Source organism: Gopherus evgoodei, chromosome 8 (assembly GCF_007399415.2).
Source record: "Gopherus evgoodei ecotype Sinaloan lineage chromosome 8, rGopEvg1_v1.p, whole genome shotgun sequence".
NCBI classification, from domain to species: domain Eukaryota; kingdom Metazoa; phylum Chordata; order Testudines; family Testudinidae; genus Gopherus; species Gopherus evgoodei.
Window position 1 is genome coordinate 94,692,329 of NC_044329.1, and position 14,249 is coordinate 94,706,577.

The window sequence follows — 14,249 nt, forward strand, 5'->3', positions numbered from 1 at the left end:
CTCTACCACGGCGCGAGCCGGGGAGCTGCCAGGCACCGGATTCCATGGTCCTGGGGGACTGGAATCGACGGAGCCGAAGTCATCGGTGCCTCTGCAGGTGACGGTGCCGGATAACGCAACTTAGGCGAGCTCTCTGGCTGCGATGCAGGTGGCACGGAAGTAGCGGGAGCAAGGGGCTCAACCACGGCGCGTGCCGGGGAGCTGCCAGGCACCAGCAGGAATCGTAGACTCTCTCGACCTCGGAAGAAGGGAGCGGTGCCGAGTCGACATCGGTGCCGGCGACGGTCGGTGCCGAAAGGCCTTGGTGGTACCGGCGGGGTCCGGTGCCGAGGAGGCGCTTCTGCCCGCCGCTTGAACATCGCTCGGCGCCCAAGGTGGAGGGATAAGTGAAAGTCCCGCACCTTTTTGTTCTCGGCTTAAAAGCCTTGCAAATGGGGCACTTATCTGTTAAGTGTGATTCCCTGAGGCACTTCAAACAGGAGTCATGTAGATCTCTCTTCGGCCGCGGCTTCTGGCAAGCCGGGCCCCTTTTAAAACCGGGTGAGCCATGCATGGCTCCGGCACTGGGCTCATGGAAGGGCTACTTCCTGAACCCCGCTAACTAAACTAACCATGTTAGCAAAGAAACACGTATAACCATACAAATATATATATAAAAGTGTTATAACTGCATAATTATATACGAGAAAACGAGTAGCTAGGGAAGTGGAGGTCAGCTAAGCCGCGCTCCACTGTTCCAACGACCGACACGGGCGGTAAGAAGGAACTGAGGAGCGGGTGGGCCGGCAGGAGTATATATGGAGCGCCATGGTGGCGCCACTCTAGGGGGCGACCTGCCGGCCCACTGAGTTGCTAGGGTAAAAGTTTTCCGACGAATGTGCACGCGCGGCGCGTACACCTAACTGGAATGGATATGAGCAATCACTCGAAGAAGAACTGAATGTGATAAATGCATCTTCTTGGTGATGATTAAATTGAGATGAGTGCATGAATGGATTTTAAAAGAAAGAGAGAGCACTTTTTAAAAAAGTAAATCAATTTTAAAGAACACACTAAAGATTTTGTTCATAGTTTAAAAAAAAACTCATTTGCAACATTATAATAAAATCTTGATGCTAAAATCTCACCAAAATGATGTGTTCTATGTCACTCATACACAGGTACATTATTGTACAGCTGCTCAAAAGTGAGGGGCTAATAGCATGGATTTATTTTAGTGACAAAACTTAAGAATTTAAGTATTTATTTGGGGAAAGGCATCAAATATTACTTGGACTTTACAAACAAAAGCAAGAAGAAAAAGAAAGGTGTAGTCTTTCAACCTTGAAAGCAACTCTTTGAAAAGTTAGCACAGTGATATGTAACAGATGGAAAACTAACAACAGAAACAGTTGTTCAGAAGAAAAACAATCCACTGAGCTAAAGGGTTCTGTGCAGGCACATCCCTGAGCCTGTATAAACTCCCTTTGGAGGTCCACATAGAGCCAGTTGCAGGATTGTGCATTTGATTGCATGTAGTATTTCAGTGGCAGCATAATTTACATAAACTAATAAAATTAGACACATCATAGTGACTTTTTAAATATATTTAAAAGTCTGGATTAAGTCTTTAGTTTAAGTGGTTATGTAAATATCTGTCTATATATAACTATTTTAAGTCTGGGTACAATTTTCAAATGCATTTATGTGATTTGGGCACATGAGTCACGTTTTCAAATGTTTACCCTGTCTTCCTGCTTGTGCTTTATTACAGAAGAATTAAAACTACAAGGGGTGCAGAAGGTTCCCTGCACACTGTAGGCACAACCTGTGCCAAGACCGCAGCCTTCCCTACACTTTGTACCTGCAGGGAACAGGTGTCACCAGCTCTGCAGTCTGGGGAAAGAGGGAGCTGGACTGTGACAGAATGAGGCTGCAGAAGGCTCTCTGTTGCCACAGGGTTGGTGACACATGATCCTGGCAGGAACGAGAGGGGAGGCGGCACTCCCTCTTACCAATCGATTTTTTTTTTGTCATTGTCAGTGTATCAGATGAAATTAATGTTTGCCAACATGCCATCTATCAATTAAAACTGAATCCTGCCACACCTAATTATTGTGGCAGAGCTCCTTCTCTGTCCCGGTGGGTTCTGCGCTTCCTCTTAGCGGTGGCTAGGGGATTCCTCTCTCCCTGGGAATTTTCCTCATGCTCCTGGGTTTACTGCCCCACCTTGCCTGAGCAGGGTTTCCTCCCAGCCTCCCTGACAGGGGAGGGAGAGGGGAGCCTCTTAGGCTCTGGTAGCTCCTCTGGGCGTAATGCTGGCAGGCCAGACCCCCAGTTCAGTCTCTCCCCTCTGGCAGGGTCTCTTCCTCCAAACCTCTGGGGCCCGGAAAGGCTATACGCCCTGTTGGGCAGGGTTTCCCCTGCTTTTCACCTCTGTACTTGTGAGGTCTCCCTCCTGGAGTTTGTCAGCGTCTGCACTGTCTGGCTCTCCAGTAGCACGCTTGCATGTGCCTATCTAACTGGAGGGGAGGCTTTTAAAAGGTTCTGGCAGGCCCTTGACTGGCCCTGGGTGTCATAATTAACCTGGAATAAACCCTGTTCAATTACCAGGGGAAAAGGTACCTGCTTAACCTGGGGCCCACTTCCCAGCACCCAGTGTGAGCACTCACCTGTAGCTGTCTGGACTGGCCCTGTCACCCTATATGCTTTGGTGCAGTCTTGTTTATGTACAAAGAACGTACAGGAAGTCCTGTTTCTCTGGACACAGCGAAAACAAAGCAGGTAGTTTGCTTACTCGCAATTTCCTCCAGTCAGTTCTATGCCCCTGGTCTCCTACTCAGGACCAAGCTCACCACTGCTACTGCCACTCCCTGGGATTTCTGTCTCTCAAACAGACTCACCAACAACCAAGCTCTTTGAGGCAGGGAACATCTACTACTCTGTTTCTACAGTGCCTCACCACAATGGGGTCCCACTCTTGGCTGGCTCACAGGCACTATTGCATTAAGCATGTTAAATAACAACAATCCCTTAACCCTTGCATTTTCAGCCAGTCCCAGAGAAAACTCTTATTCTTCCTGGGTTAGTTCTTGTTCAGGCCTGGCCTTATGGCCGAGAACCTTGGGCTGTGTACTCTGTTGTTTCCAGCTATCATGATGTAAAAAGTCCTTAACTGCTCCCTCCATTTGACCCAAATGAAGGATGTTTATCAGACCCATTGGCTCTAACCAGGTTAATGGCAATCATAATAAAATGTAAGCTGCCTTTACTAAAGGAATTTTCTCTCTTATTTACAAATGAAATGATTCTTCTAGAGCAGTGGTCCCCAATGCAGTGCCCGCAGGCGCCATGGCGCCCGTTGGGGCATCTTAATGCGCCTGCGTCCTGGCCCCTGGGAAAGCACCCACCGAAATGCTGCGGCGGGGACGCCTCTCGATGACGCCGCTTGTCGCCAAGTGATGTCATCGAGAGGCGTCACCCCCGAATTTCGGCAGGGACGCCTCTCGCTGACGTTATCGAGAGGCGTCGCCACCACGGCATTTTGGCGGGTGCTCTGCCGCTGCTGTGGTCCTTCGGCTGGCGCCCACCAGCCAAAAAGGTTGAGGATAACTGCTCTAGAGTCTAGACATAGCTGACAACTACCATCCTTTCATGTATTTATACCTGCTCCTGTATTTTTCACTTCATGTATCTGATGAAGTGGGCTCCAGCCAACGAACGCTTATGCCTCAATAAATTCGTAAGTCTCTCAGGTGCCAGAAGGACTCCTTGTTGTTTTTGCTGATACAGACTAACATGGCTACCACTCTGAAACCTGTCATAGTATTTTAGTGTATCATATCAACAATCTAAGAAGCAGCTCTAATTGATGGCAATATGCACTTCCATACAGGAGGCAGAGTCGCCATGGCATAATTATACTCCTGTGAGTAACTTATAGCTGCCACTTGGAAACAGACATAGGTGTTCCTCCAATCTTTAATGTTGCAAAAGCAGTGTTAATGTGTGCTTGTATCCTGGACAAGACCAATCTGACAACTCCCTTGTGCATTCTGTTCCAGTTCAGAGTTCGGCTTTGCCTCCTTCAGTATGACCGATACACACAAACATGTGGACTATGTCAGGAACTGTGACCTAAACATCTTGGGACAGAAACAAAACCGGGAAACTAATAATATTTAGCTCTTCAGTACCCTCAACAAACATTCGCTAGTTAATCTACACAGCATTAGTATAATTAAAGCTTAAATAAGAAAATAGCCTATTGGAGCTTTTAAAATAACCTTTAAAAATCAAAACAAATTCTGTGATGTGGTCTAAGAAAAAAGATTAAAAACATTATAAACAGTTAGATAAAGTTTATGTAGTAGAAAATCTGTTATTTTCTCTACGGCACTTGAAATTCTTCAACTCTTGCACACACGGCTAATTGTCCTGCCTAATCTCGAGTAGAAATATTAACTTTCTCTTATTATTTTACTTCTCATCATATATTGTCATTCTGAGTTCTGGATCTCTCAAAGGGAAAGATGATTGCTCCAGAGACGTGTCTGTCTGTATGCCCTATTGTCTGAATTTTTTTTAATGGTAAACATGCCAGGAATAGACACACCCACCTTACTACTGTACCAGCACAATCCATACTATTATTTTAAAAATAAACAGCTCATTTCCTGCCAAGAACTACCACTCCAAACAAATGTATGCAATAATATCCAACCTTTCTGTTATGAACCTCAGGGCATGCTGAATGCAAGTTCAGTTGCCATGTTTAAACACTGCACAGGATTTTATTTTAGCAACAAAAATTAAAAACAATTATAATGGTGCCTGTCAGGCTTCCCATAGTAATTAATCTAGTGAAGTTGCCCATATAAACTTTGCTTTAATGGTACAGAACTTGGCCTTTAATAAATGGCTGAATGATGAAACTGTACATACATATTCTTGACATGGTAACAAATTTTGTTTTTAAATTAGTTGGGCAAAACAACATATATTGGCTAATCAGTTTTTTAAAAACCTTTTGCTAATAAAGGGGTTATTTTCATTTGTGCAGGCAGTTAAAGCAGAAAGGTGGAAAATTGCCTGAAAAAAGCCCTCCAAGTTTCTAGACAGTACACAACAAATAATGAGTTATGCATCAAGATTCAAAAGGTTTTGGATCATTTAAATGACTGTGCCAACAGATAAGTGCAGTTCAATGTAGGTATAAAATGAACCAATTTTGGAAAAGGAACCAAGCAAGGGAATATGAAAATTTGCTAAACAGGAAAAATATAGGCTAGTTATTGCGGAAAAAACAGAGACCATCTGCTACAGTATAAAAAATGCAACATACAGCACTAGATTGTATTAATAGAGGTATAGATAACAAAACAAAAAGAATTGTACTATTTTTTTATTTCCTGTAAACTAATGACTGGCTAGGTTAAGGATGCTGAGTTTCTCAAACCACACATCAGTTGCCAGATACAGTCATAAATATTAAACATCAGGAAAGGCTTTAACACCCCCAAAACCCTAATCAAGATTGGGCTCCATTGTCCTTTGCCCTGTACTATCACATACGAAGACATATTCCTCACTTTGAGGAATTTGCAGTTTTTCACTCCTTGCTTCAACTGAACTTCTCACACAAGTAAAGGCTGCAAGATCAGGGAGATCCCCTTCACCTGCTTATGGTATGGATGATGGCCATTCTGAGGAGGGCTGTAAAGATTTTACCCACACCATTCCTGCCTCACTCACAGGATAATCTATGCAGTTAGAAAGAAAGGAAAGTCTGCAATTTCTGGGCCACAAACTATTCTTCGGAACTGTAAAAGTTTAACGCACACTAACTGGTCCTTCTCTGGATATTCAAAGTCATATTTGCAACACCATTTACAAGCAACCGTCCTGTGGACTCTCTCATATTAACTTATTTTTGGCATAACAACACAGAGAACTGTCAAAACAGAGCTAGCATATTGATTAAGATACGACAAAAGCTTCCCAAGGACTGTTCTGCAAAAGGAATGAAAAACAAAACACTTCCTTATCTGCAGAGCCAGATTAGAGTGTTGATAAGCACAGGTGTAGGGAATTATAGTTTTAGATCATCACAGTAAGCATACAGCGGAGCATGTAAACTAAATGGAAGATAAAAAATGTGGGAGAGCACTAGACTAGAGGGAGTAAAACCACAAAAACAATACACTAAAGGAAAGCAGCAAACAAAAGAGCATAGACAGCTTATGGCAAGAATGGTACTAGTTACCCAGCACAGTAAACCTTTCACATACAAGCAATATGACCGAGGAGAGACCGAGACACAAAGGCACTTGCTACTTCAATGTCTGGAACACGAGAGAGTGTGGAAGAACAATATTTCTCCAAATTATCAGTGTTCATTAAAATTTCCAATCAAAAAGCAACGAGGAAAAATTGTGCAAAACCCAGAGAGAAAGGAGAAAAATGGTGACGATGGCATAGCACTAAGTAGCAACCTGCCATTGGATCAAAGATGGACATCAACAATAAGTGGACACATGGCATCAAGCAGCAAACACAGTGTAAATCCCCATCCCAGATGGACCGCACCTGCCTCTGATAGATTCCTAAAAGAGCTCTCTCTTTTTTGGCTTGACAAGCTATAGGAAGGCTGTCAAAAAAAAAAAAAAATTAAATCACTGAACTGAAATGAAAATTTGATTTCTGTCCTCCTGCAACTCCCCTCCCCTGTGTGTCTTTTGTTATAGGAGAAAAATCCCCTTCCATATGATTAAAGATATTGATCTCTAGTTGCAGAAATTAACACAGGATAAAAGCAGAAATATGCATGACTATAGAACAATGTAACAGCTTTTAAAAATAATCCATTTAGTGCAAAACATTTTTCTTTTTCAGAGCAAGTGAATCATTTGATACTTTAGTTTTAATGCCCCCTGTATGCTTTTCTAAGCTAAACAGTTCTATTCAGACTCCTGTTCCTAAACTAAAGTCAAGAGATCTTGCACCAAATTTCAGTAACAAGTAACAAGGAAAAGCAAGCCTTCAAGTCTGATATTAACTATAAAGGATCCTAACTGGCATGACACCAATGTCTTTGAACTGCTCATTTATACCAAATTCATATACAACAACTTATACTGAAATTAATGAGGTACTGATGAGGACTGACAAATGGAACAATTAAGAACCCTGAGACAACTAAATCAGAAACCAATCTCATAATCCACAAAGGATAAGCACAAAAATAAAACAGAAGCCTAACTTACCATATAGCAAGAACGCAGCCTAGCAAAATCAAATCTTGTCTATATAGCAGTTTACAACTCCATTTGTATGACCATACACACATTATTGGTTACAAAGATGAATATGTATAGAGGAGACATTTGCAAATTAATTTTTTTCCCTGTGGATGTGACTATACATTGACTGTGTCCTATGCCTCCAAACTCCAGTTGCACCTTGAAGTTCTGTCTGAAGTTCTTTGATAGAATGACTTTCTCAAACTGACGTTAAGAAACTTTATGTACTTCCCAAGGCCTCAGAGCAAAATGTGTCTTGGTCATGAAGTTTTTGAAACTTTAATCACAGCTGTGTAGACTATTACCAATTGTTATTAAATATTAAAGTACTTATTTGTTTTTTGCCATCTCCTGGTGTGGAGATGTCCAGATAGTATGGTGATGAGTATCCTATATGAACCTTGATAGATGTTAGAAAGTTTCCCTGTCCATGCATCATCTAGTAACATCTGTTTTTCTAAGAAAATATAGAACTTTTGCCTCTCCAGGAAGAAGATGCTGAAGAAAGCCATCCAGTGCAGTCTGCAGCACCTGATGAACAAGACTAATGAGAGAATGCTGGCCTACTTGGGGAATAAAATAAAAGTGTGGAAGGAGAATAGGAAAAATCAAAAATGTGTATTAAAGAGAGTCTGCCTGCTCAGGGGCATGTTGTTCAATCTGCAAACCTTTTCTTGTGCACTTAAAACTTATTTCTACAAGAAATTCCACTTGCTATTGATGTGAATAAGGGTTTTTTAGATTGGGCCTTTGATGAACGCTTAACCACTACCTTCACTGTCTTCCTTGAAAGTCTCCACTTCTACCACTCCTCAGTTCACAGTTTCAGCTGCAGTGCTCTCCAATCCTTTGCCATCTTAAATCCAGCATGTCCAAGTTAAACACATATTTTGTTCTGCTCTTGTTACCAAGTTTCCAGTACGCACCTTCATCTGATTCCTTCAGCATATTATTTTATCTCATTGTTCTTGACATGACAAACCCTGGTACACACGCTTCTAAATTTTCCATTTTAACAGAGTGTTCCTGTTTACTAATAGACAAATGCATGTTGTAAAAAATTTGATTTTTTAAACTCACACGTACTACGTCTGTCATCTGTCTGAACCTCTGATTCGAAGAGTGTGCATGCTTTAACTTTTGGTTAGTTTTATATTGTCGAAATTGTAAAATTGATTGGAAATTATTTGATACCAGGCCTGGTGCTACATTTGTTTGTAAGCAGGAGTAAGATTGTTAATTAGGTCTGTTGTTGCTTACAACAATGTACTTTTTTTTCCAAAATAATTTTCTACCATATCACCTATGTGAAAACTATATTAAAAAATAGCTGTTCAGGTGTTCCTCTAACAGATGGGCAAGGTTTCCCAACTCCACTCAGTCTGTCCTTTCTACTCACAAGCTATGGGGGAGAGGTATTCTGGTGAGAACAGACCTCATACTAGAGAATGTAAGATGCCCAGATACCACTCTGATAATACTTTAGACTTCCAAGTACTAACATATCAATGACTTTTGCTAAATCAGGAGCTCAGTCAGTAGACTATTTCTTTACCATTATGCTCACTATTGGGAAAATACAGTCAGAGTGCACCAGTATCCCAGTCACTTTCCTAGTTCTCCATGGAGCTTAGCTGCCCACGTTAAGAATGTTGGACCACTTGTGAGCAGCAGCAGCAGCAGCCTTTTACAAAACTTGGGGCTTGTCTACATCACAAAGTTGCAGCGCTGGTGAGTGGGTTACAGCGCTGCAACTTAGGAGGTGTACACATCTGCAGGGCATCACCAGCGCTGCAACTCCCTGTTTGCAGCGCTGGCCGTACTCCCGTTTTGTCTCGGGTGTAGAGGATCCAGCGCTGGTAATCAAGTGTAGACACTTACCAGCGCTTTTCTTGACCTCCGTGGAATAAGCAGGTATCCCAGCATACCTGAGGATACCTCTCTGGTAATCAAGCAGGTCTCCTTCCCCGCGGTTTGCTCCGGTGTTCTCCGAATCCCCCCCCAAGCGGGTCTCCTTCCCCGTGGTTCGCAGGGGGGTTCGGGGAACGTGAGAGCAAACCGCGGGGAAGCAGGTCTCCTTCCCCGCGGTTTGCTCTCGCGTTCCCCGAACCCCCCTGCAAGCAGGTCTCCTTCCCCGCGGTTTGCTCTCACGTTCCCCGAACCCCCCTGCAAGCAGGTCTCCTTCCCCGCGGTTTGCTCTCGCGTTCCCCGAACCCCCGTGCAAGCAGATCTCCTTCCCCGCGGTGTGCTCTCACATTCCCCGAACCCCCGTGCAAGCAGGTCTCCTTCCCCGCGGTTTGCTCTCGCGTTCCCCGACCCCCCGTGCAAGCAGGTCTCCTTCCCCGCGGTTTGCAGGGGGGTTCGGGGAACGCGAGAGCAAACCGCGGGGAAGGAGACTTGCTTGCACGGGGGTTCGGGGAACACTGGAGCAACCCGGGGAAGGAGACCTGCTTCTCCGCGGTTTGCTCTCATGTTCCCCGAACCCCCCTTGAAGCCGCCCAACAGCGCTGCAGTGTGGCCACATCTAACACCACTTGCAGCGCTGGTTGCTGTAAGTGTGGCCACTCTGCAGCGCTGGCCCTATACAGCTGTACTAATACAGCTGTAACAACCAGCGCTGCAAAATTGTAGATGTAGACATACCCTTGGTCTCTAAATAAATGCTCTTTCAGTCTTCGTGAAGCACACTCCTCTAGCACGTAGTTGTCCTCGCAACACTGGACTGTTCTTATTAGTCAGTTTATTGCTTCATTACTACCCAAGGTAAAAAGGCAGTAGCGAAGATGCCAAAGAATCACAGGAAGACGAGAATGCAATTAAATTCTCTGGGGTGAGACAAGAAAAATATCTGTCCCCCTCAATATTCAATATTTTTTACCAAACTATCATATGGTGCATCTTTTCTGGCCAGAAAATGTATATTAGAGTGTAATTAGTATAGGGTATGTCTTCACTACCAGCCAGACTGGTGGGCAGCGATCGATCCAGTGGGGATCAATTTATTGTGTCTAGTCTAGACGTGATAAATCAATCCCCGAGCGCTCTCCCATCGACTCCTGTACTCCAGCTCAGCAAGAGGCAGCAGTCGACCCGTAGTGAAGACACCATGGTAAGTAGACCTAAGTATGTCAACTTCAGCTACATTATTCACATAGCTGAATTTGCGTAACTTAGATCGCTTCCCCCACACACCCTCCCCAGTGTAGACCAGGCCATAGATAGATTGTCACTGTAATGTCAAGCCTGGATCATTTAATGGTTGCTTGTTTATTGTGTGTTGATGTTTGGTGATGTGGCAGCTACCTCATTGGTAGCAGCCTCCTGCTATTATTCTGTCATCTAGGGTGTGTCTGTGCTGTCATTTGTGAGGAATTAATATATTTGCACAGCTGGAGAATACAGCAGCATGAACTGCTCTGCTAGCCACCGTGTTGGGAATGCCCACAATGCCCTCAAGCATACATCATTAATTGAATGATTTTGGAATTTGTATAAAACCTCCAAGAGTGTTCTTGGACACAGGTAGGCACACTGGAAAGTGCCCATAATTCTCTGCCCTGAGCACTATGAAATAGCTCCATTTGTATGATGTATGTCTTTATGCCATTACTGACACCAGAGAATCATAATAAAATGGACTTTCATATTACAAGTTATTGTCCCTTGGTTGTGTCATAAATGCACAGGGTCTGGTCTATGCTCCAGCCTGCAATCAGTCCCTTTGGAGTGACTGCTTTAGTGTGCCAAATCTCAAGGGTACACACAGTCACACAGGGGCAGGCCCATAGCCTCCAAGACTCTGAGACTGGGCCTTCAGGCACCAGCGATCCCAGTCCTTCTTTGTGGCTCCCTGCAGCAAATTCAGCTGAACCAGACTCCTGTGGGAGGCATGCACTGCACCACTTCAGATAATAATGCTCTCAGTGAGTAGTGGAACAATTCCAGGCAGCCTTTTCAAAACAAGGTAACAATTTAGTAGCCACCTGTCATACAGAATCTGAAAGACCTTGGGTTAGTGAAGAGAGACAGAGGTTAACCCACAGTCCATCCTGGCCAACCCATGCAATGATGGGTTGCATTTCTGGATCTCTTCCCTTTGCCCTTGGACTCAAGTGAGAGCTGCTGAGTCCTGCCAAGGGGCAGCTCTTATTCCCACCACCAGGGCTTGTCTACACTGGAGAGCTGCAGCGCTGTAAACCCACCACCAGCGCTGCAACTTACTCACCATCCACACTTGGAAGGCACATACAGCGCTGCATCTCCCTAGCTGCAGCGCTGGTTGTACTCCAGCTCTGCCTCGGGTATAAGGATTGCAGCGCTGGTGATGCAGTGCTGCTCCTTAAGTGTGGCCACCAAAAGCGCTGTAATTGGCCTCCAGGGTATTAGGATGTATCCCAGAATGCCTGTTCAGCCACTCTGCTCATCAGTTTGCACTCTACTGCCCTGGCCTCAAGTGACCCGCCCTTTAAATGCCCCGGGAATTTTAAAAATCCCCTTCCTGTTTGCTCAGCCAGGTGTGGAGTGCAATCAATCAGTGAATCTTTCCAGGTGACCATGCCTCCAAGCGCCAAACGAGCCCCAGCATGGAGCAATGGCGAGTTGATGGACCTCATCAGTGTTTGGGGTGAGGAAGCTGTGCAGTCACAGCTGCGCTCCAGCCGTAGGAATTACGATACCTATGGGCAGATCTCAAGGGCCATGCTGGAAAGGGGCCATGACCAGGACGCAGTGCAGTGCAGGGTTAAAATAAAGGAGCTGCGGAGTGCCTATTGCAAAGCCCGTGAGAGAAACCGCCACTCAGGTGCTGCCCCCACGACCTGCCATTTTTACAAGAAGCTGGACACAATACTTGGGGGTGACCCCACTGCCAATCCGAGGACCACGATGGACAGTTCAGAGCAGGGGGCGGGGAGGAAACTGAGAGTGAGGGTACTGGGGTGGGGGGAGACACCCTGGAGTCCCAGGAGGCATGCAGCCAGGAGGTCTTCTCAAGCCAGGAGGAAGGTAGCCAGTCGCAGCAGCTGGAATTTGGTGAAGGAGAAGCAGAGGAGCGGGTTCCCGGTAAGCAGCTTTTATTTTCAGGATGGAAATGTTTCGGAAGAGGAGAGGGGGTTATGGCTGCATGCATGCATGCCTAGATGTGGAATAGCCCATTGATGTGGTCTATCACATCGCGGTAATTGGCCTCGGTAATCTCTTCAAAAGTTTCTGCCAGAGCGTGGGCAATGCGCTTGTGCAAGTTTATAGAGAGAGCCACTGTGGTCCTTGTCCCAGTCAGGCTAACGCATCCGCGCCACTGTGCCGCGAGGGGTGGGGGGACCATTGCTGCACACAGGCAAGCTGCATAGGGGCCAGGACGGAATCCGCATTGCTGTAGAAGACCCTCCCAATCTTCCCAGGTGACTCACAGCAGCGAGATATCTTCCAGGATTAACTCCTGTGGAAAACATTGGGATACTGTTCAGTGTGGGTCCCCCTGCAGCACTTTGCTTTCCCCAATGCAATGAAACCCCAGTACAGCCCTGACTCAATCAGTACCCCTTCCCAGATGACCCGCAGCAGCGAGATATCTTCCAGGATTAATTAACTCCTGCACTCATTCCCCGTTACTCACCATTTCTTCGCTGCTGTGTGTTCTCTGTGCTCTGGTTGGTATGTGGAAAGTATGCTAAAGTGAGACTGTAAACTCCTTCAATGTGATTATACACAATGCTGCCTCTCTGTCAAATGTTTCAATTTTTGTCTTTCTAATAAAAGTGTCCTTGAATACCCCACTGGCTGGATCAGAGACTGCTGAAAGGCTACAAAACCTGAGAAAGAAGCCACGAAAAAGCAAAGAAGATATGGGTGAAAGCAGTTATGAATCAGTCTGCCAGAGACAGTAAAAAACTCCAGGACTGGAGGGAAAAAATGCAGTGCTGGAGGGAAAGAGAAAGCAGGAGAAAGGCAGTAGCTAAGAAGAAAAGCACGAAGCAGCTGATAAGCATCCTGACACGCCAAATGGACTGTATCCAGTCACTCGAAGCCATGCAGGCAGAGCACTACCGTGCAGCCCCTACCCCCCCAGTCCCAAAGCTCTTTCCTTTGTGCCTCAATGTCAGCTCAAAAACCCCTTCTCCAGAATCCAGGTTATTACCACCAGCAGCTGCCCCCAACACCTGTACGTTCATCTACCAGCCCTGAGAACTACGACCCTTACTCTTTGCACTCAACCCCCATCACCATGCAGCATTTTCATCCTGAAGTGCAGCAGTCATTGCACAGCATTCCAGACAGGACATATTCAAACCTCTGACTGTATAGTTCATCACCCCACCCCCCTGCCCTTTTAGTTATTTTCTTTTCAATAAATGAATTTGTGGCTTTCAAAACAGTTTTCTTTATTGCAGAAAGTGTAAGATATCGTAGCCCAGGAAAAAAAAAAAGACACTGCAAATCATTGTAACCACTGCACTTCACTCCCGTGCAAGGCACCAAACATTACTGTTGGCTTTCAGCCTCAAATTCCTCCCTCAAGGCATCCCTAATCCTTGTAGCCCTGTGCTGGGCCTCTCTAGTAGCTCTGCTCTCTGGCTGTGCAAATTCAGCCTCCAGGCGTTGAACCTCGGAGGTCCATTCCTGACTGAATGTTTCACCCTTCCCTTCACAAATATTATGGAGGGTACAGCACGTGGATATAACCGCAGGGATGCTGCTTTCCCCCAAGTCTAGCTTCCCATAAAGAGAACGCCAGAGCCCTTTTAAACGGCCAAAAGCACACTCCACAGTCATTCTGCACTGGCTCAGCCTGTAGTTGAACCAGTCCTTGCTCCTGTCAAGCTTCCCTGTATACGGTTTCATGAGCCAAGGCATTAACGGGTAAGCAGGGTCTCCAGGGATCACAATGGGCATTTCGACGTCCCCTACTGTGATCTTCTGGTCTGGGAAAAAAGTCCCGGCCTGCAGCTTCCTGAACAGGCCACTGTTCCG

The 14,249-nt window shown here is 45.4% G+C and overlaps 1 protein-coding gene and 1 long non-coding RNA gene across 2 annotated transcripts in view; one reads left to right on the forward strand and one right to left on the reverse strand.

Moving 5' to 3' along the window:
* RAVER2 (ribonucleoprotein, PTB binding 2) overlaps positions 1 to 14,249 on the reverse strand; it is a 78,712-nt gene that overhangs the window by 52,094 nt on the left and 12,369 nt on the right. The gene's annotated exons all lie outside the window — the stretch shown is intronic.
* On the forward strand, positions 12,301 to 13,106 carry LOC115656868. Its single transcript, XR_004001771.1, has 2 exons — positions 12,301 to 12,341; positions 13,038 to 13,106. It is a non-coding gene; the product is annotated as an uncharacterized LOC115656868 (long non-coding RNA).